We start from the raw sequence: 25,808 nt of genomic DNA, 5'->3' as shown, positions 1-25,808 counted from the left end.
ACTTCATGCCAGACATGATGGTGGCTTGACATAAAATAATGGTAGTGAACGTGGAAAAACACAGACAGATTTGATATACATTCGGAAAATAAAATAATCAAGATTATTTGGTGGTGAAGCGAATACGTGGGATGGAAGTAGAGGGTGTTATAAGGATAGGAGTGGTGGTGGCTCTTCCTCCACGTTCAGAGACTGGGGAGATCAAGAGTTCACCTTCAGCTTTTCTCGGTGCCTACCAGCATGCACAAGGAGAGAGCACAGGTATGTGGATCTCACTATTGAAGTCTGGCGTTCAGAAAAATTAAACTTAATCACGTTGGTCATTAACATCTGTAGAAGCAGTACGGCATAGGGGAGAGTTTAGGCTTTGGTTTCAGAGGCCTGGGAGGCAGAACCAAAGAGATCATGAATCCCCAGAGGAGGACTTTGAGCTAGCCTAGGAACTGCTTTCTTTATTTTTTTAATGGTTTTCCGGTTCCAATCCATGAGTGTCCACATAATAGCAAATTTGACTGTATGGTTGACTTGGTTTACATCTTGAAACCAAAAGAAATAAACATGAAGGATTTCCATTTGGCTCTGCTCAGATGACTGACTGGAGGCTGGATGAGGAGGTTAAGCTCAAAGGGATCAATAATCAAAACAAACAGTAGCCCTGTCTTTCTCTGGACACTTCTTTATATATTTTACTTTTTCACTCTAATTGCTTGGCACCCTAGTTAATGATTTCCATGGGATTAAACCCTATGATAAATAGTGTTGATTCTAGCAACAATCAGCTCTGTAACAATTCCTGCACCAATGTGCTCAGATGTCATCATCAGAGCCAGTGAGTTCTATCTATGAAATCTACCTTTCCTTTTAGCGTGAAGCAATAAGCAAAATTCTCAGAATATTACCTCGGAACCAAAAGGTATCCATACTATACAAAGAAAATCATTACAGCTTTTCAACTTGTATATACACCTTGCTTTCCCCCGTGCCAGCCTGGGAGATATTCTCTCCCTCCACTGAAGGACAGTACAGCTTCATACCAAAGTCACATTTGAAAAAGAGTATCTTAATATAAATTGCTAAATTGGCCATCATTAGTAAAACATGTTTCTTTAACACAGAGGATCATTTTCCTTCTATTTTAACCCCTGATTGGGCAAACTCACGCTGCCTTCTGCCTCATCACTTATAAGACCTACACTTTGAGAAATTGCTTTATATTTTCTACCCATTATGGTAAATTCTTTACAGTGCATTACAACTTAACCACTTTTAAGAGGAAAGATATATCTATATTTATGTATCTATATCTATGTTTATGTCCAGGCTATATTTATCTACCTGTGTCTATAAGTAGATACATATATTACTTTTATAGTATAAACATATAAATATACTGTTTGTTAATTACAGTCAAACAAGTTGAAGGTTAGTTTATGCTCAAGTCAAAAGCCCAAGTGTCATCCAGCTGCTAAGTAGCATTTCTAAGACTTGAATCTTAGGGTACGTGATCTCCAACCTGAGCTCTTGACAACAAAACGTGATATTTTCTGAATTACTCTTATCTGTGTAAGATTTCGCAATATTCATGGCATCATAGGTCTCAATGAAATTAAAGATTTGAATTAACTACCAATATCTGAAAGACCACCCTCAAAAAAGCTTTCAGGCATGATCTTTGGCGTTTCAAGACATATGTAGCTGAGTCTCCAAAGACAGAATCATCTTCTCAGACTAAATGCAACTACTGAGAATTATAGCCACTTGTCTACTTGCAGTGCAATGTCTTTAAAAATGATCAGTTCTCCCAGATATTCAGTTCATGTTTCAACTGTAAATTATTTAGAAAAGGTATCACCTATGCAGTTCTAATAAATCCTATGGACTGTTTCTTATGATATCATATTTATATGAGAATGTGGAAAATCTCCATCTCCTTCTTTTGAGCCAAAATAAAATACAGCAAAGCTGCTGAAAACTTACATTAAAGCACTGGAATTATGTTTCCAAAAAAAGTCAGGAAATATTCAAATAGAGTTTTTTTGGGGTTTTTTTGTACGTGAGTGAAACTGATGAAGAGCCTAACTTATATTTGTGAGCCAATGGGGATGCCAAAGCAATGGTATAAAAGGCTTCAAGTAGGTGTCTACTTATTTTAAGGTGAAAACCATACCACTCACTGTATGCGTATTGTTTTAATGCACCTGTCTTCCTTAATGAGCTCTGAGTAATAAAAAGAGAATTATTCTAGGTATTTCATGTGGAATTACGTAATGTAATGAACAGGGTTTGCAAATGGTTTCTCTTCTACCCAGGAGATGAAGTGTGTAATTCACTAAACTCCTGGATATTGACAGTTCCTATATCTGGACTGAACAGCCTTAGCTACAAATGAAAATTTCATAGAAATATAGCTGAGTTTAAAATGTTGTTCTCAGAAGAAGTTGGGAGAGGGAGAAGACAGTATTTTTACTTATATTTGCTTCTTACCTTAGGAGGACATGTTAAGAATGGTTTGACTTTTTCTGTATTATGTAAAACACCAGAAATATGCCTAAAGGGCATTGTTCATTTTACCTGACACACAGTGATTTCAGCTTCTTCTTGGGAGTCACCCTCCTTCACTCAGTCATGATCTTTATGTCCCAAAACAAGCATATTGAAATGTCTTAAAAGTCCTTCCTTATAGCACCCAGGAGAATACTGTCCAGTTAAGTTCTAAAGAGCTTCATCTTCAAAAGCTTATTCTAGGGACATGGTGAGCAAGGTGTTTATTATTCACATAATCTTTAGATCTTAGGGTGTTTGACAAAGTGAAAAGTGTTAGGAGATAAACCATTTCTCAGATAAATCCGCTAGCAAATCTCAAATATCAGTTCCTGTTAAGTCAACCTTGTAATTCTATCTTGCAGTTCTTTCTAATAAGAAATTGTATACATCATGGAAATGTAAATTAATTTTCAAAAATCTGGGATTCTTTGAGAGCGGTATATACATGTATTTGTGGAAATGAACTCTGTGTATTATCTTGTATTCACTTTTGTAAATTCTGTCTTATACTAACATCCTCAGAGACAAAGGAGACTTCAACACTTGGACAATACTTGGGAGACTTAAGCAAGTAGAATATTATCTAGAATTCAAGATACCAAGGCCCTTTTATTTTGTTCCCAAGAGGAGCTGATAAGCCTAACTTTCCTTATGACTAAATTTAGCATGGTATTCCCTCCTCAGACAATTCGGGCCTAAAGTCATTAGACGGAAGTGAGCAAGGTTAAGTGTCCAGGAGGGGTTCAGGGGACGGGAGGTGCAAGGGTGACCAGAGATCAGATATCAGAGGTAAGGTGGGGTCTTCATGAGCAAGTCTGGGATGGGCTGGAGGAGGAAGCCTGGCCTAGTGTGTCGGAGTCCTAGCAGGGTAGGGAGGGCTACCTAGTGTGGGGAGTTACAGCCCAGGAGGGGTTCAGATGGCATCCATGTGGAAGATGGTCTATCACAGGGGTGTCTGAACCCGAGCAGAGTGAAGTTGTCATCCACATGGGAAAGCGGCTTGGCTGGGCCTATTCTGGGCGACGAAGGCATCTGCACAGGGGGCGAAGGCAGTGAGGTGGTGTTTGGGGGCACAGTGCTCGGTACAAGGCACAGGGACGTGGACAGGGAAAGGAGAGGTGGTGGGGTTTTAGCAGGTGGAGATGGTGGCAATTCTACCTCGGTTACACACACAGAGTGAACAAATACGTAAATACCTCAAAGGCCATGAAAGCGGGGTTCTCATTGTCAGAGAATGCAGAAACCAAAATGCCACAGACACTAAGCAGGTGCCACTGAATCCCTTTTATGAGAGGGTCACGAGGAAGCACTTGAAAAGCTCTGATATCTGATTCCTCGAGTCAGTGAAACCATACTGCTAGCTGACAGGTGAGTCTCAGATGAGTCCTCAGATTGTCCTGAGACCTAGTGAGTAATTATGTAACACAGACCCAAAGGCATGGATTAAAGGCCCAATTCACCCACCTGGCAACTGAGGAGCCTTAAACCTGATAAAGGTGGGAACAGGCGATCCTTCTCCTCTGTAGGGTACAGGAGAGCAAGTTACTCTGTCTCATGGGAGTGGCCCAGGAAAAGGAGGAACAGGTGATACAGCTAACAAGAACCAACGAATTAATATGCTGAACTGGGATACAACGTTTACACGTTTTGTCTCAATTCTCACGGCAACTCATTATGGGTATTGGGAATATGGATGCTGTGAGACTATTTTGCAACTGAACAGCGCAAAGGTTCAAATTTAAATACACTGCTAGTTGGGACCTTGAGCAAACGTATTACAGGGTAAAAGATCTCAGTCTGATTTTGAGCCCATGTTTTTAGCCTTTTTACTTCTTCCCTAACAAGAAAGAATAGTAGTCTCCCAGGAATGGTAGCCTCTCTGATGTGGCACCATTCCCAACCTTCCATAAGTATGTTACAATAAATACTACCTTATCAGTATACAGTAGCATTGCATATTCTAAGGAAAAAATAGTGAAGAAATGTTTATGGCTATAAGATAATCAAGCGTTTTCTAAGGTAATGAGTTATGACTTTTATCCCAAGATGAAAACTGACACACTTTATAAGAAAGGTGAGTTTAATTGTTGTTTCTCTTACTTCTACCGGCTTTCACTCCTGGTGCCTTATTTCCTATGTGTGTATCGATTTTTAACTGCTTTCTGCTTATTTTGTTTGTAAACTTACGTACGAAACTTCTTTGAGCCCTGAGACGCAGGTGGGTACCTCCTGGGAGGATTCTGTCATCTGGTCCTGCCACAGGTCTTAAATGTACTCCTACATGAGAAACACATAGCCAAATTTCTGGCTTGAAGTGTTTTGGGACTGACCACATAGTATGAACTTATGTCGCAGACTTGTTCAAATATCAGCTTCTGGTTATAGGCAATTTCCCTATTTTCATGTGAATTCACAGTTCCTTCTAATTCACCTTTAGATGGAGAGTATAGCACTTTTGAGTTCCAGCTATAAGAAAAGAGGATCCCTGCTTTGGTTTTCTCACTTTGGCGCAGCCTTAGGATTTTTTTTTTTTTTCTTCCACAGTAGCACCTTCCCCAGTCCTGTGAAATACCAAGAAATGGTAGTCGGTAAAACTGAGATTCCCACGTGCCCTCAAGGTGAAAGCGGGCTGCAGTGTTCCAATTATTCTCAGGCTCTTGCCTTCATTTAGCTATTGCTCTAAATTCTTTACTTTCTTTCTTTTTTTTTTTTTTTTTCCGGTACGCGGGCCTCTCACTGTTGTGGCCTCTCCCGTTGCGGAGCACAGGCTCCGGACGCGCAGGCTCAGCGGCCATGGCTCACGGGCCCAGCCGCTCCGCGGCAGGTGGGATCTTTGCGGACCAGGGCACGAACCCATGTCCCCTGCATCGGCAGGCGGACTCTCAACCACTGCGCCACCAGGGAAGCCCGAATTTCTTTACTTTCTTGTTAGACTACATATGCATCTCTTTTCTTTTCCATTTTGTTTAGTGTTTTCAGAAGAAAGATTGGTGCTAGATCCTTATCTGCTAATATATTACTAGAAATGGAACCATAGGGTAAGTTTTTCATTATCCATTCAGTTATTTAAACTTTAGAGTTCAATGATATGCCTTGCTAAAATTCATCTGGGGAAAAACTATTATAGATGACATGGATTATCTCATAACTAAATTTAAAGAAGAAATTTAACATATCTTAATCTTCCCCTTGTTAATGGATCTTCTTTTTATTGAAGCTCAATAATTTTCTTTCTATATTTTAAGCGATAATGGTTTATTGACAGGCTCACACGGAGACTTGCATTCTATGCTAGTTTCTATACTAAAAAACTGTATCACTTGGTAAGTGACAATCTCTCTGGACTACAGTTGCAAGAAGTTAGTAACCTCAAAAGGAAAGTTTTGTATTTCCTATAGTACTTAATCATGGATAAGAATAATACATGTACGTAAAGATTAAGTCACAAAGAGGCTGTTCTGGGACTAAAATCTCATTTGTAACCATAAGATCCTTGAGTGTGTTGATTTTAAATCAATGCATAATTTCATAGCAGACAACTCTCTACTTATAATTCTGGTGTCACCTGCTCTCACAAGACCTGATCTAAAGTTGGTAATGCTTATTACATTAAAACTTACCAATGCCACTTGGAAAAATTAAACTATGTTAATTAAAATATGCAATATTTAATACGCTGTTTCAAATTATTACAGATACTTGACAGACATACAAGGGGTTCAACGACTTGTCTTTTGGAATTCAGTGAATGAAGCTGCTTCTTTTCGTCTTATGTATAATCTTGCACTCCACAAAGGACACACATTGGAATGCAACAAAAGTAACCCCACAGTTTATTTTTATTTCTACTTATTTTGTATGAAATATAGGTTTCTAACAATTACATAGCCAAATCCTCTTGTTTCAGTCCTGATAAATATAAGAAGCAAATTTCCTCTTGTTTAGTTAAGTCCTGATAGAAACTAGAAGGGGTGATGCTTAGTAAATGCACAAATGTTTGCTTGTAAACTTTACATAAAATTTGGCTCAGGGACTTCCCTGGTGGCGCAGTGGCTAAGAATCCACCTGCCAACGCAGGGGACACAGGTTCGAGCCCTGGTCCGGGAAGATCCCACATGCCACAGAGCACCTAAGCCCGTGAGCCACAGCTACTGAGCCTGCGCTCTAGAGCCCGCAAGCCACAACTACTGAAGCCCGCATGCCTAGAGCCTGTGCTCCACAACAAGAGAAGCCACCGCAATGAGAAGCCCACACACCGCAAGGAACAGTAGTAGCCCCTGCTCGCCACAACTAGAGAAAGCCTGAGTGCAGCAACAAAGACCAAACGCAGCCAAAAAAAAAAAAAAAAAAAGTTGGTTCAGTCACGATGCTCCATTGATTACTTAACATACAGGTTGTGTCATAAAACCAATCATATAAAAAAAATGTTTTGAGAATAATAGTGTTGCCTGGCACAGTGTCTGGCACCTAAGAGCATTAGTATTTAGTAAAACGTGTGGAGTAAATCAATCACTGAATGAATAAAATGTATAATAGATTTGTATATTTAAAATAGTTCTATAAATATCTAATAGCACATTATCCTTAATCCTATTAACTTATCTAATAGCTGGTCTAGGTTAATAGCTTTTAGCTCTGTGGATGGACTAGAGACGGTCCTTGTGCTTTTGGAAATTATGTGTAAAATTATGATTTAAAGGACTAAATGGATTGTTCCCTCCTGGGGAAAGGACCACTGCTCTCAAAAGATCCTTCAAGTGTCTGAGATGAATAAAGGTTAAATATCAATATCTTAAACAAAGGTGGATCCATTATTTGGGATCAAGGTATTTCTCTAATCAACACAATGCTCTTTTACTAGAACACCAAGAAAAAAATACTCTGATGTAGCCAAGTCTCGGGATTTTAAAAGAACAAAAGCAGTATTAGGCTTAATCATTGTACTTCCTGTCATAAAATCTCGCAAGAGTGTAAACTCCACAAAGGCAGGATTTTTTTTTTTTTTTTGCTTTGTTCACTGGATGTGTTTCCCAGCACCTAGAGTGGCACCTAGCTTACAAAAGGTGGTCAAATTCTGTTGAGCAAATGAGTTAAAATTCAAATAAACGTTGCTTTCTTTTTTTAAAAAAAGAGATAGACACTAGTTATATTTCAACAATTAAGAGATCTATGATTGTAAATATTAATAAACTCGAAGTACAGGATGTATCCTCAAAAACACCAAGTTATATACATTTTAAATATTATATAAGATTTATTTTATGTGCTCAGATTTTGGAAAGCCCTTAGTTATTAACTTCAGAAACACCTGAAGCTACTGTTTAAATGACCTACCATAATTTCTGAAAACCTTCCTAGTGTATGGTAAAAATAAAAAAGGAAGAATTTGGCCAAGTGAATCCCTATTTGTAATATGTGTGATGTTATCTTCAGGTTTGAAATCAAAACTTAACCTTCTGGTTTGCGTAGCTTCCAAAAGAAACAGGCTTAATTTTATTTAGATCAGGAATCAGCAATCTTTTTTTTCTGTAAAGGGCCAGATGATATTTTCAACTTTGAGGGCCACGTGGTCTTTGCTGCAACTTCTCAACTCTGCCATTGTAGTATGAAAGCCTCCAAAGGCAATAAGTAAACGCACAGGAATGGATGTGTTCCAGTAAAACTTTATTTACAAAAACAAGCTGTGGGCCAGATTTCACCTAATGGTCCTGTTCGCTGAGGCTTGTTTTAGATCACTTTTTAGGATCCAACGCTAGTTCCTAGTCCCCTAAGCCAGACAGCGTTTACGTGAATTCTATAACCTCGTGCAAACTCATACAAATTGGAGATCTCACACAGACTTTTAATTTTTAAAGGCACACAACTGTCAAATGATGAGTTAAACACTGTCCTAGGTCAAATGAAAGGCATCTTGAATACAACTGGTCCCCACGGATAGAATCCCATCAGAGAGACTGTTATTTTATAAAGAGAAAATGGTACATTAAGTTACTCTTCATTAAATGAAAAAACAAAAGCTACTCAGCAACTATTAAAAGCATGTGGAGATTGAGTGAAAAGAGAAATAATGAGGTATGGCAGCAAAAAGAACCATGTCAGTGCATTTTATTGATCATTAACCTTATGATATAGGAGGCATTTGAAAACAACAGAGAAGTGTGTTATTGGTTTGGCATGAAACCTCTAATGATGCATGAGAATATATGCTCAAAAATGTCAAAGGTCACCAGAATCACATATTGGCAGATAAAATGTTTTTGATATTGTGTTATACAGAAGTAAAAGGGCAACAAGCTACTTCTATTGTAATGCTGGCTGGGGAAATTTTGTGGTATTCAGTAAAGTTAAAACTGAATGTAGTACAATATAATCTTGGCCTCCTTTCTATACACCATCAGATAAAACTATTGCTAAAATATCAACGTTATGGATGTATTTCTTATCAAGTATGCATTAAAGATGTCAAGGATTGACCAAATTTTTTATATTAATGATGGTTCAACAATTTGCCAGTGTAGACTTTTTGCTAAAAATTGGAGAACCAACTCCCCTATAGACGGAGACAGTCTTAGGCATATAAAGCTCTTCCTCCCATTTTACTCATTCTGTGATTTCAAATGTCTAAAATATTTCTGAGTGGTATCTTAGTTATTGAAATATTAGGATAAATTTGATCGAACCTATTGTTTTCTAGAAAAAAAGGGTCTAAAAAAAACTTAGCAGGGATCTGAAAAATCTTTAAAGTTTTGTAGGACTGCATATTTTTTATACATCTCCAAATAAACATTAGTATGCTAAAAAAAGAAAATCCTACCATACTCAGAGCACTGTGCATACAGGACCACATCTGAATTTTTTTAAGCTGCTTTATTTGGAAAATAATTCAACACTACCTTTCAAAATAAACTCGATTTACAAAGTTAAGCTTTGCAGGTGTGTTAATTTGATAAAAATAAACTTCAGACCAAAAGTATGAACTTGGCATAAGGGTAGGACGGATTTCTTGATTTTTGTTGACAATGATCTACAATCTACCTAAAGAGAAAACAACATTTATAACATGTGGTATAAATGCGAGGACCCAGTACACATTAAAAGAAAAATATCCTCATGTATTCTCCTGCAGAGACTGTTTTAAAGATCTAAAATGAGACGGCCTATGAGTTTTACTTCGGGTGATCAAGCAAAAGCAAAACAAAAACAAGAAGTAAGAAGTCATCCTTTATTTCTAGTTTCCCATATCCTCCCCTATTGAATCCACTACTACTAATATTGATCTTGCCCCCAGAATCTCACAAGTGTTCCCATTCTTCTCAATCACCGTTCCTTTTGCTACTCCAGCCCACGCACCAGACGTTCTCATTGTCACAATCACACTAACTTCCAAACTGGCCTCCCCACTGTAATCCATTTAATGCACAGTGGCCAGTTTGATTTTTTTAAACAACTATTTAGATCATGCCACTCTTCTGCTTACACATTAAATTGCTTCCCATTTTACTGCCTATGAAATCCAACTTTCTTATCATGACCTAGAAGTCAACAAGATGTTTTCCACTTCATCTGATACCATTTTCTCTTCTCCAGACTCTGTTCTTGCCTCAAAGCCTTTGACTTAATGATTTCTGTTTGGAAAGATAATATTTGTGAAACCAAGTCCCCCTAAAACCGACTGCCTCTGCCCAGTTTATGATAAACCTGTCTATCCCAAACATTATTCCCTTTCTTGTCCAACACCTTTTCCCCTCCAGATTGAGAGGTATAAAAGAAAATGGGGGATTGAAACCAAGCAGGGTACTGTGGGGTCCTCCTGGGTACAAAAGCGTCTCCATGTCCCCTGTTTCTTATCTGTAGGAAAAACACTTCAGGCTCCTAAACCACCCCTGAGTGCCAAAGGGCAGATTCAGACACAAATTCGGGAAAGGAGGGAATACGGAAGCAAAGGAGAAGCAGTCAAGAAATAATAATGCAGTGATAAAGCAGGGTCCTCGCTCCTCCTCAAGGGATACACATAATCTGGTACAGATCTATGAGCTCTTCTATAGGAATTAAGGCCCCCGCCCCACCCAGGTGGAGCTTGGTAACTTCAGGCTGAGCAAAATCACTGGACCCTAGACTGCGTGGAACCAGAAGGCTGATGACTAGATTCCTGGAACACCACCCTGTTACCTCCCCACCACCGAGTCAGGAAGGTCACATGCCCTGCAGTCCTCCCCCTAAATTTTGCCCATAAAAACTTTTCCCCCCAAACCATAGGGAAGTTTGGCCTTTTTGAGCATGAGCTGCCCTTTCATCTTGCTTGGCCTTTGCAATAAACCATTTCCCTTCAAACTCCGACATTTTGCTTTCTTTGGCCGCACTGTAACCGGGCACATAAACTTGGGTTCGAAAACAGTCTGAACTCCTTTTACGGAGAGAAAACGCTCATCCTTTAGCTCTTGGCTGAAATCTCCTCCTTCCCCGAACTTCTCATTCTGTAAGGCCCCCTTTCCTACCAGTGCCATTATAAGTTCTCTCACTTTATTTTCTTCACAGTCTGTAGCTATTCAGTTCATTTTTTGATCACTTGTCTAATGCCTATTACGGCTTACAAAATGCAGGCTCAATGAGAACAGAAGTATTACTTTTCTTGCTAACTGCTATATCCCAGTGCCTAGGATGAAGGCCCACTCAGAATAGTGTGAAATAACATTTCTATTTTATGGACCCTATTGCTTTTCTTGCTAACTGCTATCTCCCAGTGCCTAGGATGAAGGCCCACTCAGATAGTGTGAAATAACATTTCTATTTTATGGACCCTATTGCTTTTCTTGCTAACTGCTATATCCCAGTGCCTAGGATGAAGGCCCACTCAGAATAGTGTGAAATAACATTTCTATTTTATGGACCCTATTGCTTTTCTTGCTAACTGCTATATCCCAGTGCCTAGGATGAAGGCCCACTCAGAATAGTGTGAAATAACATTTCTATTTTATGGCAAGACAAGAAAAATTTAAACATAAATTCTTCTCTGTTCTTTGGCCTCCTCTCTCCCCCTTACTGTGCACTGCGTATCTGCATTATGCATCAACCAAACCTCTCCCATCAGCAGGAATACCCTGTCACCCATAAAGAACAATGTTCTTCCAGCATCAAGACAACTCCTTAAAGAGATAACATTCCTTCTTGATCTTGTAAGGGGTCATGTGACCCACCAGGTTGACACTTAGATCTGGATTATGTAAACTGTCAATAATACATCATTTGATGTACAGCCCTCTACCTCAAAAAATCTTACATAACTGTGCCTTGATTTCTAACTGGTGGAACAGTTCTCAGAGCTTTCTGAGATGCTCTTCTGGGGTTATAATCCTCAAATTTTGCTCAAATAAAATTTTCCATTTCTTAGACTGATTGATTTTTTGTTTACAATAGATAATCAGACATTAATTACTGAATGAGACACACATTACAGATGAAAGTTCTGCAGATCCAAGGATAAAATAATGACAATATATGTAAAGCACATGCACACAACACTAGATGTTTTATAATTAAAGCCTCAAGTCCTTATTAGGGATTTCTTGAAAATGTCGTAATTATAAATGGAGATTAAATGTAGAGACAAGGGAGGGAAATATTATAGTAATAAAATTTCAAAAACCCTTTCTTTGTTTATGCTGAAAAAGCACAACACAGCTTAAGAACAGAATGATTTTGTTTACGTTACTGACTTTCTGTCCCCACATTCAACAGGAGCCTGATCTGAAGCACTCCTCTATCAAAATGTAGGTCTCAGTAAATGACAGCTATCGATATTCAGTGCACTCCTAACAATACCAGACTATGCACCATGTTTTATGTGTATTCTATGTTAATCATTTCAACAACTTTATTGAGATGCTATGACCATTATTCTCATTTTGCAGATTAGGAAATCTTGAATCTCTTATCTCAACAGGCCATAGAAATAAGAATATTTCAGCAAGTCGTCTGCTAGGCTTACAGAAAAAAAAAAACACTGCAAATTTTACTGCTGTGCTTAATCATTTATGAATCTTGGTTTCACTTCTGTCTCTTGCTGGAGAATGGAGAGACTGTGGAATGTTCACTTAATTAAGAGAAAAGACATTTCGTGTCTTTTCCCATGATTCATGCAGAAGCGTCAGTTATTAGAGACTGGCATAGGAAGCAACAGGAATGAGAGGATTACATCTGACTGCAAGATGGGAGAGAAGGCTCCAGAATTCTCATTTATTAATTTATTTCATTAATTATTTGATTTACTGATTGTCTACCAATTACCAAGCAGAATGCCTCTATGCCAGAGATACAAAGACAGATAAAACACATTCCCTGCCCTAGACTCAGTTACTGTCTTTTGAGTGGAGAGACCAGCAAACCAATGATAAAAATATGCTGTGATAACTTCTTTAATAGATGGTATTTATAGAACACTTTTCAAGAGTTAACTATATACCTAACTTCTGAGTAAACGAAACAGTGCAAAACCAATCAGTGTCAGATGTTTTATGAGACAGTAGGGAAACACTGAAAGCACAATTCATCAAATAAATAATTAATTATACACATCTTAGTATACAGATACATAACTGAAAAAAGTTTTCAGAAGGAAACAGAAAAACCCATATGACCATAAAACAAGAAAATTTAGTTTCTTAATGTTTGACTATTTACAAACCTATCCCACTCCACCAAATCATGTCATATTGTTATTTATTTTAGACATGAAGCTGTCAGATTAATGCATGCTCTCATGCAAAACTTCATCTTTGATTGTCTGAAGTTAATTCCTAAGAGCCACTGCCTGACAGATGGTTTCAACTTTTCTGTTCTCACAATAAATAGACAAGTTTACCCTTTTCAGGAAAACTATCTAAATTTGATTTCCAATAATTCTTAAGGATAAAATTAGTGTCTAGACGACAAAGCTATAAAACATCCAGCATATCTATGCAATGTATTTGACAGTCGATTGTCTCGTAAACCAAGTGACATTTTTACACTGACAACTCAAATTTAAAGCGTCTATTCAAATTAACATTGCTAGGAGTATAAACACATTATTGTAAACACAGATACCTGACAAAAGCATTTCCATTCCTGGAATATTTATTTTTATTTAAGACTTTTACAGTTTATTTCCTTTCTTACCCTATAGTCAAATACATTTCTCTGCTTTGACATTCATATAACACTAATTATTATACATTCCCATAGTTAAAAACTTTGTTTAAATTTCATTATAATTTCTATGTTCAGTTTTCAATATTCTCTTTTCTTTTCCAAGTATGCTTGTTTTACATTATTCCAGATTTTTAGAGATTAAAGTTTAAAAAGTTAAGGAATATAGGGGCTTCCCCGGTGGCTCAGTGGATGGGACATTGAGCTCCCAATGCAGGGGGCCCAGGTTTGATCCCTGGTCAGTGAACTAGATCCCACATGCATGCCACAACTAAGGAGCCCACCTGCCGCAACTAAGGAGCCCATGTGCTGCAACTAAGGAGGTGGCAAGCTGAAACTAAGGAACCCTGGAGCCACAACTAAGGAGCCTGCCTGTCACAACTAAAACCCAGAACAACCAAATAAATAAATATTTTTTAAAAAGTTAAGGAATATAAAGAATATGCCTATTTTATAATGTATACATGATCTATATACACCATACATATTACACAATTATATTATATTTTATATATATTCTTTAGAAAAAAGAAAAATGAAACAGAAAGATATATATACAACACCAAGATTTTACGAAATACAGCTTTCCCTCAGGCTCTAGCTAGTAACCTTAATTTGACTTCAGGGTGTCCTCCCAAGCAAGCATTTCAGAAACTCCTTTGACCACTTCTGATTAATCACCCAATCCCTCCCTAAGTAACTCCTCCATTCGTAGCCCCCGTCCTTCACCTACATATGCAAATTAGTCCTGTGCTTTATTGTATTATTCAAATTCTGAGCCCATCCTTGTCCTGTTTTATTTGGCTCCAAGAATGATTAAGATTAGAAAAGGTAAACTTTCCACTTATATCCTCAAGCATTTGTCTATGTGAATCAATGAAGAAAACCTACATTTGAAGTCCAACTTGCTGGCTCTAAGGACTGGGGAGAACGAAGTACTGATATTTTGTCCCTTAAGACTCTTGCATGGATTAGCGTTATTTCACCCACCGCCATGCCTATGGGCCCATAAAAGAAAACACGCTCAGGCCACCCCTGAGAAGACAACACTATGGTAACTGAATCTGAAACAGAAATCTGAGATGAGGCCTGAGGACACCAGAGTCCACATTTTTGAGTGTGGAGCTCAACCCCCAAGTGAGACTTGCAAACTGTACTTCAAAAAAAAAAATTAGGGGGCTTCCCTGGTGGCACAGTGGTTGAGAGTCCGCCTGTCGATGCAGGGGACAAAGGATTGTGCCCCAGTCACATGCCACGGAGCGGCTAGGCCCGTGAGCCATGGCCACTGAGCCTGCGCGTCCAGAGCCTGTGCTCCGCAACGGGAGAGGCCACAACAGTGAGAGGCCCATGTACCGCAAAAAAAAAAAAAAAAAAAAAAATTAAATTAATAATTTAAAAAGCCCAGCATGGGGCAAAACAGGTTTTATGAGTCAAACCCCTGACTCATGCTAAAAAGGCATAAGAAATTTATGGGTGAGGAAACAGAGAAAGATTTTTAAAATTAATTACTTAATTTTACTGAAGTATAGAAGACTTACAACATAAGTTTCAGGTATACGTAATAACGCAATATTTATATAGAATACACTCTATACAAAGTTATTAAAAGATTTTTGTTGAGGCTTTTTGGGTCTTATTATCACAAACACTCATTTCCCTGAATTGGTAAGAGAATGATTTCTTCCTCTTTATTTCAGTTTGAGAGGCTTCAAGGAGATCACTTTGTGTGTCATCTGTATTTTGAGGACACACTGGATTGATATGTGTGTGACTGAGTAGGACCCTATGGTGCCTTCCCAGGACAGAGCCCTCCCACTATGTCCTCTGCTTGCCTCTTATTTGTAGAAAAGCTGTAGTCTCCTAGGCCCCCTGAGTCACAAAAGCATGGCTGAAGAATTAATGACTAAAAAGCAATCTTGAGAAAGAAAAATGGAGCTAGAGGAATCAGGCTCCCAGACTTCAGACTATACTACAAATCTACAGTAATCAAGACAGTATGGTACTGGCACAAAAACAGAAATATAGATCAATGGAACAGGATAGAAAGCCCAGAGATAAATGCACGCACATATGGTCACCTTATTTTTGATAAAGGAAGCAAGAATATACAATGGAGAAAAGACAGCCTCTTCAATAAGTGGTGCTGGGAAAACTGGACAGCTACATGTAAAAGAATGAAATTAGAACACTCCCTAACACCATACACAAAAATAAACTCAAAATGGATTAAAGACTTAAATGTAAGGCCAGACACTATAAAACTCTTAGAGGAAAACATAAGCAGAACACTCTATGACATAAATCACAGCAAGATCCTTTTTGACCCACCTCCTAGAGAAATGGAAATGAAAACAAAAATAAACAAATGGGACTTAATGAAACTTAAAAGCTTTTACACAGCAAAGGAAACCATAAACAAGACCAAAAGACAAGCATCAGAATGGGAGAAAATATTTGCAAATGAAGCAACTGACAAAGGATTAGTCTCCAAAATTTACAAGCAGCTCAATATCAAAAAAACAAAAAACCCAGTCCAAAAATGGGCAAAAGGCCTAAACAGACATTTCTCCAAAGAAGATATACAGATCGCCAACAAACACATGAAAGGATGGTCAACATCACTAATCATTAGAGAAATGCAAATCAAAACTACAATGAGGTATCACTTCACACCAGTCAGAATGGCCATCATCAAAAAATCTACAAACAATAAATGCTGGAGAGTGTGGAGAAAAGGGAATACTCTTGCACTGTTGGTGGGAATGTAAATTGATACAGCCACTATGGAGAACAGTATGGAGGTTCCTTAAAAAACTAAAAATAGAACTACCATACAACCCAGCAATCCCACTACCGGGCATATACCCTGAGAAAACCGTAATTCAAAAAGAAGCATGTACCACAATGTTCATTGCAGCTCTATTTACAATAGCTAGGACATGGAAGCAACCTAAGTGTCCATCAACTGATGAATGGATAAAGAAGATGTGGCAATATATACAATGGAATATTACTCAGTCATAAAAAGAAATGAGATTGAGTTATTTGTAGTGAGGTGGATGGACCTAGAGTCTGTCATACAGTGTGAAGTAAGTCAGAAAGAGAAAAACAAATACCGTATGCTAACACATATATATGGAATCTAAAAAAAAAAAAAAAAAAGGTTCTGAAGAACCTAGGGTCAGGACAGGAATAAAGACGCAGAGGTAGAGAATGGACTTGAGGACACGGGGAGTAGGAAGGGTAAGCTGGGACGAAGAGAGTGGCGTGGACATGTATACACTACCAAATGTAAAACAGATAGCTAGTGGGAAGCAGCCGCATAGCACAGGGAGGTCAGCTCGGTGCTTTGTGACCACCTAGAGGGGTGGGATAGGGAGTGTGGGAGGGAGATGCAAGAGGGAGGAGATATGGGGATATATGTATATGTATAGCTGATTCACTTTGTTATAAAGCAGAAACTAACACATCATTGTAAAGCAATTATACTCCAATAAAGATGTTAAAATTATTAAAAAAAAAAGAATTAATGATTGAAAGGGTGTGAACATGTAGTGACAAAAACAGCAGTTGGGCCAGGAGAACTGGTAAGAATTTAAATAGTAAATCAGCCATATGTCAACCACAGAATCTTTAGCTCCTCCCTGAAGTACACAGATAACTGTATCTGATGCAGAGTCCCTGAGTTGTTTTTCAGATGCCAATGCCCCCACCAAATGGAAGAAGTTAACTGCTTGATGACCATGAGCACACAGCCCCCAGAGTGGAGCCTGAGGATTGATAATGTTAACCCCTGTGACACCACCCTTGTTACCTCACCATCAACCAATCAGAGACTTGTGCAGAGCGGACCACATAACCTGTGACTTCCCTCCCTCATTTTGCCTTTAAAAATGCTTCCCTGAAATCTGCTGCGGCTTTTGGGTTTTTAGAGCATGAGCTGCCTGGACTCCTTGTATGGCACCTGTAATCAACGCTGCACTTTCCTCCACCACAGCCCTGTGTTAGTAGATTAGCTTTACCACATGAGGGCAGATGGACCCAAGTTTAGTTCGGTAACACGTTTCCCATACAGAACTATATGAAGGACAAGCCGTCCAGCCTGCCTTCCTGAGTTGGAATATACAACATGATGGCAACAGTTAACAACGCCATTTGATGTATATGAATGTTGTTAAGAGAGAAAATCCTGAGTTCTCGCTGTAAGACAAAAATATTTTTTATGTTTTTTATCTATATGAGATAATGAATGTTAACAAAACGTGCAGGCATCATTTCATGATATATGTAAGTCAAACCGTTATGCTGTACACCTTAAACTTACACAGTACTATACATCAATTATATCTCAATAAAAGTGGAAAAAACAAGGTGATAAGACAAAAATAAGATGCTTTATAGTTATACCCCATGAGGTTTGCTTGTTTGCCGTAACTTTACAACAGAGTTACGCCACTTTGTTTTTTATATATACCTAAGCAAATTATAAAGTATGCAATACGTATTTTATTTAAGGTGAATATGTTAACAGAAATAGCATGGATAAGGCTAAATAAATCTTTGAGCACAACTCCTAATCTCAATACTGCCACTTCATTCCGTAAGTAACCACTATTACTGATTTAGTGCCTTCTCTTCCAGACCTATGGTTTTATACATGAACGTATAACAATGAAAAATATCATTTAAATTTTCACATAATTAGAACCATTCATTTTTTCATCTTATATTTGCCTGTAACACCCAAAAACCTGTGTGGGAGGAGGTCATCAAGAAGACTCGACCGCCAGTTGAACTACAGGCTGGACCCAGGCCATTGGAGGCTTCCCATCCCACCTCCACTGTCTTGGGATGTGTGTTCAGCTTGCATTCCTTGCTCCTAGAAACTGCACCAAGGAAACAGCCTTGAAATGGGACTGGGTATGTTACTAAACCCAGTTAGGGGCTCTATATAAACATTTCACCTTTGGCTGGTGAGTACGGAGATCTACTCGTCTTGCAGCCACACAAGACAAAGCTTCTTCTAAGTAAGCTCTCTTGCTTATTAAACCTGCCACCTAGCAATCCGGAAGGGTCTGCTTTCTTTGGTCTCTCTTGCCCTCTGCTTACTGGGGGTCGGGAGCGGGGAGGCTGTTTTCTTTTACACCCAGGAAGCTCCTGAGGAGGTTATGAAGCAACAACCTGTCTTGCATATTTTTTACTCGCAGATTTCTTTTTAAGTGCTGCATGCTAATCCACAGCATCTATTTATCATATCGTATTTAATTTGTCTCCTTCTGTGGACATTTAAATTGTGGTTAACATTTGTTTTTCTTTCACAGACAACAGTGAATATCCTTCCTATACTACTAAGAAAGCATTTTGATGTAAATCTCACAGTTTATAAATTCTTAAGGCCAAAAGGCTGTGCTTTAATCAGACTCATTCTTTCATAGATCTTAATCATGATGTCTGATTTTACTTTACACATCGTCTTATTAAGAAATGTTTTTGTCTTGCCTCAGATATTTTTTACTCATTCCTACTTTAGAACGTTGGATACCACACCTGATGGTTCATTTTAATCAGCTCATTAGACAAAAATCTGTGGATTCCTTGACTTAGCCTCAAAGACTCTGATTCAAGACAGCTGGGCAGGAACCCAATTCTGATACTTTGGTTTAAAAACCTCTAATACAGAAAGAAGACCTGAAAACAAACTCCTCCGCCTTCTATGAAGCTTTACTTAAAGATAATTCTCAGGATAAGTTATTTCCATGTATACTCCATGCTCTGCATTGGCAGCAGTATCTAGAGAGTAACCTCTGATGTCCTAATACAGAAAATTGTGGGACTTGCTGGTAGCTCTCAACACCAAGATCATCTATAAATCACAAACAGCTGTGCACAGGGTCTATTTCAGCCTAGGAAACACAGGATTTTCAAGGAAGAGCCAAGAAAAGAATCTGTAGTAGATGCTGATAGAAAAGCACTCAAAGGTTTTCTATCTCAAGTTGAGTGGCTGAAAAGCTTCCTGGGATTTTTCTGCTGTTGGAAAAGTGACTCCTCTTTTATTAAGTGACAAGTGATCTCACATTTGTCCAAGAAAAAAAGAAAATCCAGATCAGTATGTTTAATTAAGGTACTTTGCGCCTTAAAAATCACAACATCATGATTAAACTCTGTTTTCATGTTAGAGTCTTACTCAAATTCTCAAAAACATGTCATAAATAAGAATGAGCCCGAAGGTATTCCAGGATGTCATGCATGTTTTACTCATAAAAATGTGAAGGTATCTAAGAGTCAAGTTTTTCCATTATCTGTACAGAAAGGCTTTAAAACAACTGAAACACTCAGATGGGAATATGCTATCTGAGAAGAGGAGAAAACAATATTTTTGATGCAATTTTTTTTCTCTTAAAAATACCATTTAGTTTTAAGGAAAATAATTGAAATCGAACACTTAAGGATGCAGAAACCTAAAATTCTTTACATATGACCATTTGGGGAAATTGTTCTGAACCAGTAAAGGAAAGAAGGATTTTTCTTTTTATTTATTTATTTATCTTTTTGCGGTACGCGGGCCTCTCTCTCTTGTGGCCTCTCCCGTTGCGGAGCACAGGCTCCGGACGCGCAGGCCCAGCGGCCATGGCTCACGGACCCAGCCGCTCCGCGGCACGTGGGATCCTCCCGGACCCAGCCGCTCCGCGGCACGTGGGATCCTCCCAGACCGGGGGCACAAACCCGTGTCCCCTGCATCGGCAGGCGGGCTCTCAACCACTGCGCCACCAGGGAAGCCTGGCTTTCTCTTTTTGACCTCCCTTTTAAGCCCTTTCAATATGGCGTTTTCTGTGTCAGTTTTCACCTTGAACAATAAGCAAGTCTACACATGCGGTTAAAGAAAATGATAAACAGAATGAAATTTCAAGTATTAAGAAAAATTAGCGCTAGCCTTCTCATTCCTGCAATATTGGAGATGGGAGAAAAGCTGAAACTGATTCTAAGTTCGGAGCCGTGAGGGCTTCCTTCCTCACGTAGAGCAATAACCCCATTCTGTGTATTATTTCATTTATTTATCACGCACTAGAGGCAGGCATATCCCACCTCCGTTTTATGGGTGAGGAAAGGGATTTAGAGCGCTCAGGCACTTTGCTCAAAAGCCCCAAGCAAGTGAGAGGCAGATTCAGGCATTACAGGCTATCTGATTCCAAAGCACACCAACGTCATCTTTCCCCAAATCCTCCTCTACCATCCCTTCTAAAATACAATTTAAGTGTACCTACCAAGCCTGGATGCTCAGCTCACAGCTTGCATCATTTCCTTCCACCGGCTTGTTGCTTAGATCTGGAAGCTCTTCCCCCAGGCAAACCACCGTCTGCTGCCAAGTCCCTTCCGGTTGCCTAGGAGCATTCCGCGTCCCCACTTCTCTCCTGGGCAGCTGGGGCTCATCTACCTTCACAACACCTGTAGCCACTAGCTGCCTTTTCAACAACACAGGCTGTCAGCTGAAAGCTATCCAAAGAACTTAAGTCTCTGGCTAGAAGTATGGGTACGTGCCGTTTTAAAGAAAACTCTCTTTGAAGGTATTGAACGACCTTTCAGTGAAAGGTGAATGTCCCTGAACACAAGCGAAATGTTTTCAATTAGCATTACATTGGAAAATATACCTAGCGCTTACTCTACCCCTTGCCTTTCCTTTAAACTGAAATCTTGGCCTAGATTTATCGTTTTCTCTCTCTTTGAGATCATTTCATTACTACATAATGAACCTCCCGAGTTACAGCAGGAGGCAACTAGAATTTTTTGCCCCCCATTCTGCGTTCCTTAGCATCTCCTCTTATAGAAGCGGAAAAACCCAGGGAGAGAATGGCTTTCTTTCTACAGAAAGGGCCTAGTCAGGTGTTGCAAATTTAGACAAACGTGCTTAATTTCGCAAGTAAGAAAGCTTTTTTTTTTCACATGGTAGCAGAGAAATCTCCTTTGGCACTTCCAGGGCCAGCAGGACTTTGTCACTCACGGGCAGTGGTCCTGGCAGATGAAGGTAACCCGCTCTAGGTAAGAACACTAAACTAAGTACCGTTCTCAAAATGCGGCTTCTGGACACTCTTCCCATGATTTCCGTTTTTCTTTTCTTCTTTACTGGAGTATAATTGCTTTACAGTGTTGTGTTAGTTTCTGCTTTACAGCAATCAGCTATACATACACATATATCCCCATATCCCCTTCCTCTTGCATCTCCCTCCCTCCCACCCCTCTAGGTGGTCACAAAGCACCGAGCCGATCTCCCTGTGCTATGCGGCTGCTTCCCACTAGCTATCTGTTTTACATTTGGTAGTGTATATATGTGCATGCCACTCTCTCACTTCGTCCCAGCTTACCCTTCCCCCTCCCCGTGTCCTCAAGTCCATTCTCTACATCTGCGTCTTTATTCCTGTCCTGCCCCTAGGTTCTTCAGCACCTTTTTTTCTTTTTTGATTCCATATATATGTGTTAGCATACGGTATTTGTTTTTCTCTTTCTGACTTACTTCACTCTGTATGACAGTCCCATGATTTCCTTTTGCTCAACACATTCCCCTCTCCCAAGCCTCTCTAAAAACTCTTCAGCCCCTCATGTTCTTCAGTCTAACATCTAGAACCTTCTCTGTAGCCAAACGAGCTCTACCAGGCCAAGGGACCCAGTTTTCAATTTAATTACCATAATTCGTGAGGAACAAGTATGAGGTCATGAATAGGCCTTATTGATTAAGGCAGAAGCAGTGAAGCTTTTAGTCTGAGATTTAACATCTTTCTGAATAACATTCTCTGAATAGTATTACTGGCTTTGACTGTGGCAACATTTTGAGCTATCTGCCATTTGGATCTTGTTTTGAGAGAATAAGGATTGCAACCAGCAGAGGCTGAGTGCCTGACATGTGCCCAGTATTTTGCTAAAAGCTCTATAAACATTACCTTAGTTCTCACAACTACTTGAGCATATATTCTACAATATCGTTCTCATCCTCAAATTACTCTGTAGTCCTTTCCTTTGCTTTATAACTTGCATGTTACCTCCTGGAGACGAGACATCTTGTCCCAAGACCAATATCTGAAACTCTGGAAGAATTAATGAACTACCCTTTGAGGTTTAATACTGTCATCCTGTGTATTTTCAAGTAACCCTTGAAGAATAATTGAGCATTTAAAACCCAATAATCAGGTCAGCGCCGGGTGCCGGCCATTCCTGGAGCTCTCCCCCGCGGTCGTGGCACAGGCCGAACAACTAAACAGAAAAGTTTAGTAAACAGCAGGCGGAGGGGCTGGAGGTGGCGGCCGGGCCTGAGCGAGCAGGAGTTCGGTGGCCTCACCTGTCCTCATTCACCAGCGGCGACCGGCGGCAGCGGGCAGCGCGTCAGGCGGAGAGAGCCGCCGCCAGCCCAAGCAACAGCAGGAAAGACAACCTGACATAGGGAAGTGGGGACTGCTATACAGAGAAAGAACTACAAAGCATCCTCAGTGCAGTAGGAACCCTAATCCAAAGTCCCTATACTTTCCTCAGAGTGCGCAACAGAGGAACATAGCTCAAGAAACTAACCACAGCCAAGTGCCTATACTTTGTTCCACTGGGTGTGGATTTTATGGAAACCCTCGTACAAATGGCATGTGTTCAATGTGTTATAAAGAACATCTTCAGAGACAGAATAGTAGTAATGGTAGAATAAGCCCACCTGCACCTTCTGTCAGTAGTCTGAGTCTTTACCAGTTCAGGGCACAGATGGCAGTGTCCCAGAAGCTCAGCTGGCATTAGACTCTACATCTTCGTCTATGCAGCCAAGCCCTGTATCAGATCAGTCACTCCTATCAGAATCTGTAGCATCTTCCCAAGTGGACAGCACATCTGTGAACAAAGCAATACCTGCAAAAGAAGACCTGCAAGCTTCAGGATCAGAAACCGCACAGCAGTCATCTGAAGAGCAAAGTCAGTCTCTTGAAAAACCAAAACAAAAAGAATCGCTGTTTCATGTGCAGGAAGAAAGTGGGACTTACGGGGTTTGAATGCCGGTGTGGAAATGTTTACTGTGATGTACACCGTTACTCAGATGTACACAATTGCTCTTACAATTACAAAGCTGATGCTGAGAAAATCTGAAAAGAAAATCCAGTAGTTGTTGGTGAAAAGATCCAGATTTGAACTCCTGCTGGAATACAAAATCCTTTGACCATCTGCAAACTAAAAACTGACTTGAGGTTTTTTCTCCTAGTCATTGGGAATGTAGAGCAATGTTTCTTGCATAGACCTTTTAATCATGCATATTATCAGGAGAATAGATGTTTGTTTCTGTTTTGAAAATGACTCTGAACATTTATTTACATTGCAGTCTCTGTGGCTGAAAAGACTTAAGTAAACTTTACAAGTATTATCCTTTTAAGATCATTTTAATTTTAGTTGAGTGCAGAGGGCTTTTATAACAAATGTGGAGAAATTTTTGGAGGGCTGTGATTTTTCCAGTATTAAACATGCGTGCGTTTATCTTGCAGTTTATTTTCTCATTGTGTATGTATATATAGGTTTTCTCTGCAGCACGATTTCTCTTTTGATGATGCCCTTTAGGGTACAACAAGTTATCAGTAACCAAATGTATCTTAATCATTATGGCCGCTTCTGCTTTTCATTAACAAAGGTTACACATATGTTAGCATATAGTTTCTTTGCACCCACTATTGATGTCTGAATCATTTGTCACAGGAGAGTGTGTGCTGATGAGATTCTAAGTTTGTGTGTTTTTAAACTTTTTTGAGCGAGGGAAGGAAAAGCTCTATGCATTTCATCGCTGACTGCAGCTTTCTTTCAGATTACGTTCATTGGTCTGTTCGTATACAATATGAAAAGTGATCTGGAGTAACTGTGCTGTATTTATGTTTATCCGCCATTCTTTAATTAAATAAAAAGGAAAACCATAATGTTCCCTTGTAAAAACAAAACCCCAATAATAATATTATTATTAACTTATTAGACTTTCTGATTGAGTACCCATTAGCCAAACTATGATAAAAAGCTTTCTGTGGTTAGATCATGTCCTCTTACCATGACAATCCTCCAAGGCAGGTCCTTCCTTCCATTGGTGTCTTTTTAGAGGTAAGCATTTTGTCTTAGAAAGATTAACCTGCTTGTCCAAGATCACACAGTTTTTTAGGGACATGGCTAGGGTTCCAACCCAGATCTATGACTGGGAACAAATGCTCTTAACCACTATGCTATACTGTTTCATCCCAATTTGGTCAACTTTCCCAACATAGATGATCTACTGCTTATCATTATTTCAAACACATTTTAAAATACCTCTTAGTCTCCTAATCATCATATCTTAATATCTTCAGGGGTCGCACAGGAGGAAAAATTAAGCAAGCAAAATCGGTGAGGGTTAAGACAAAATGGTAATTCCCTGATTTCACTCAACAATTAGGTACTGAACAGATAAATATGAGCTACACACAATGCGTGTACTTACCGTGCCACAGTTTACGATCCCATGAGCATTTCCATATGTGATCTTGAAATTTAGTATTGGAAGGGCAGCCATTCTTGCCTGGATGCTTTGGAAAGGCCAATACGCCAATCACACTGGATGGACCCTTCACTTCCTCATTAGCCAGTCTCGATAGACATTTTACATTAGCATTGTCATTTATATTAGTCTGTCCCATTTTACTGTCCGATGGTAAAATAATTCAATTTGCTGTTCTTATCATTTGTGTCTGTTTTTTTCTGAGTTTTCCCAGGTAACATCCAATTACGTAGGATATAATTCTTTCTCTTCCCCATAGTATTAATGACCAAGGTAGAATCATCAGGCTATAAGATAATTTCAGCAGGCAGAATAAGAGTAAAGAATAAGAATGAATGCTGACAAATAACAGAAGCACCCTCGCTTACAACTTAAATTCTGTATCAGGGCATTTATTCCGCATGCAAGTTCAAGAGGTAATTATCACCTACATGTAAAGCAAGACATGTTAAATTAGGGCACAGGGTTCAAATTAAAATCACAGCAGAAACACCTAACCATTTCAATGAACCATAGTCCTCTCTGTTTACATATTTTCTTTCAAAAGAATGGTACA

The 25,808-nt window shown here is 39.2% G+C and overlaps 1 pseudogene across 1 annotated transcript; it reads left to right on the top strand.

The window, feature by feature from the left end:
* The first annotated feature begins 131 nt into the window (after positions 1–131).
* LOC309966954 (AN1-type zinc finger protein 6-like) lies at positions 132–23,877 on the top strand (annotated as a pseudogene). Its single transcript has 3 exons — positions 132–261; positions 22,906–23,126; positions 23,245–23,877. The product of its transcript is annotated as an AN1-type zinc finger protein 6-like (transcript).
* Positions 23,878–25,808: the final 1,931 nt, after the last annotated feature.

This window comes from Leucopleurus acutus, assembly GCF_964270905.1.
Source record: "Leucopleurus acutus genome assembly, chromosome: 10".
Classification (NCBI taxonomy): Eukaryota; Metazoa; Chordata; class Mammalia; order Artiodactyla; family Delphinidae; genus Leucopleurus; species Leucopleurus acutus.
This window is presented reverse-complemented; position numbering and strand designations above follow the sequence as displayed.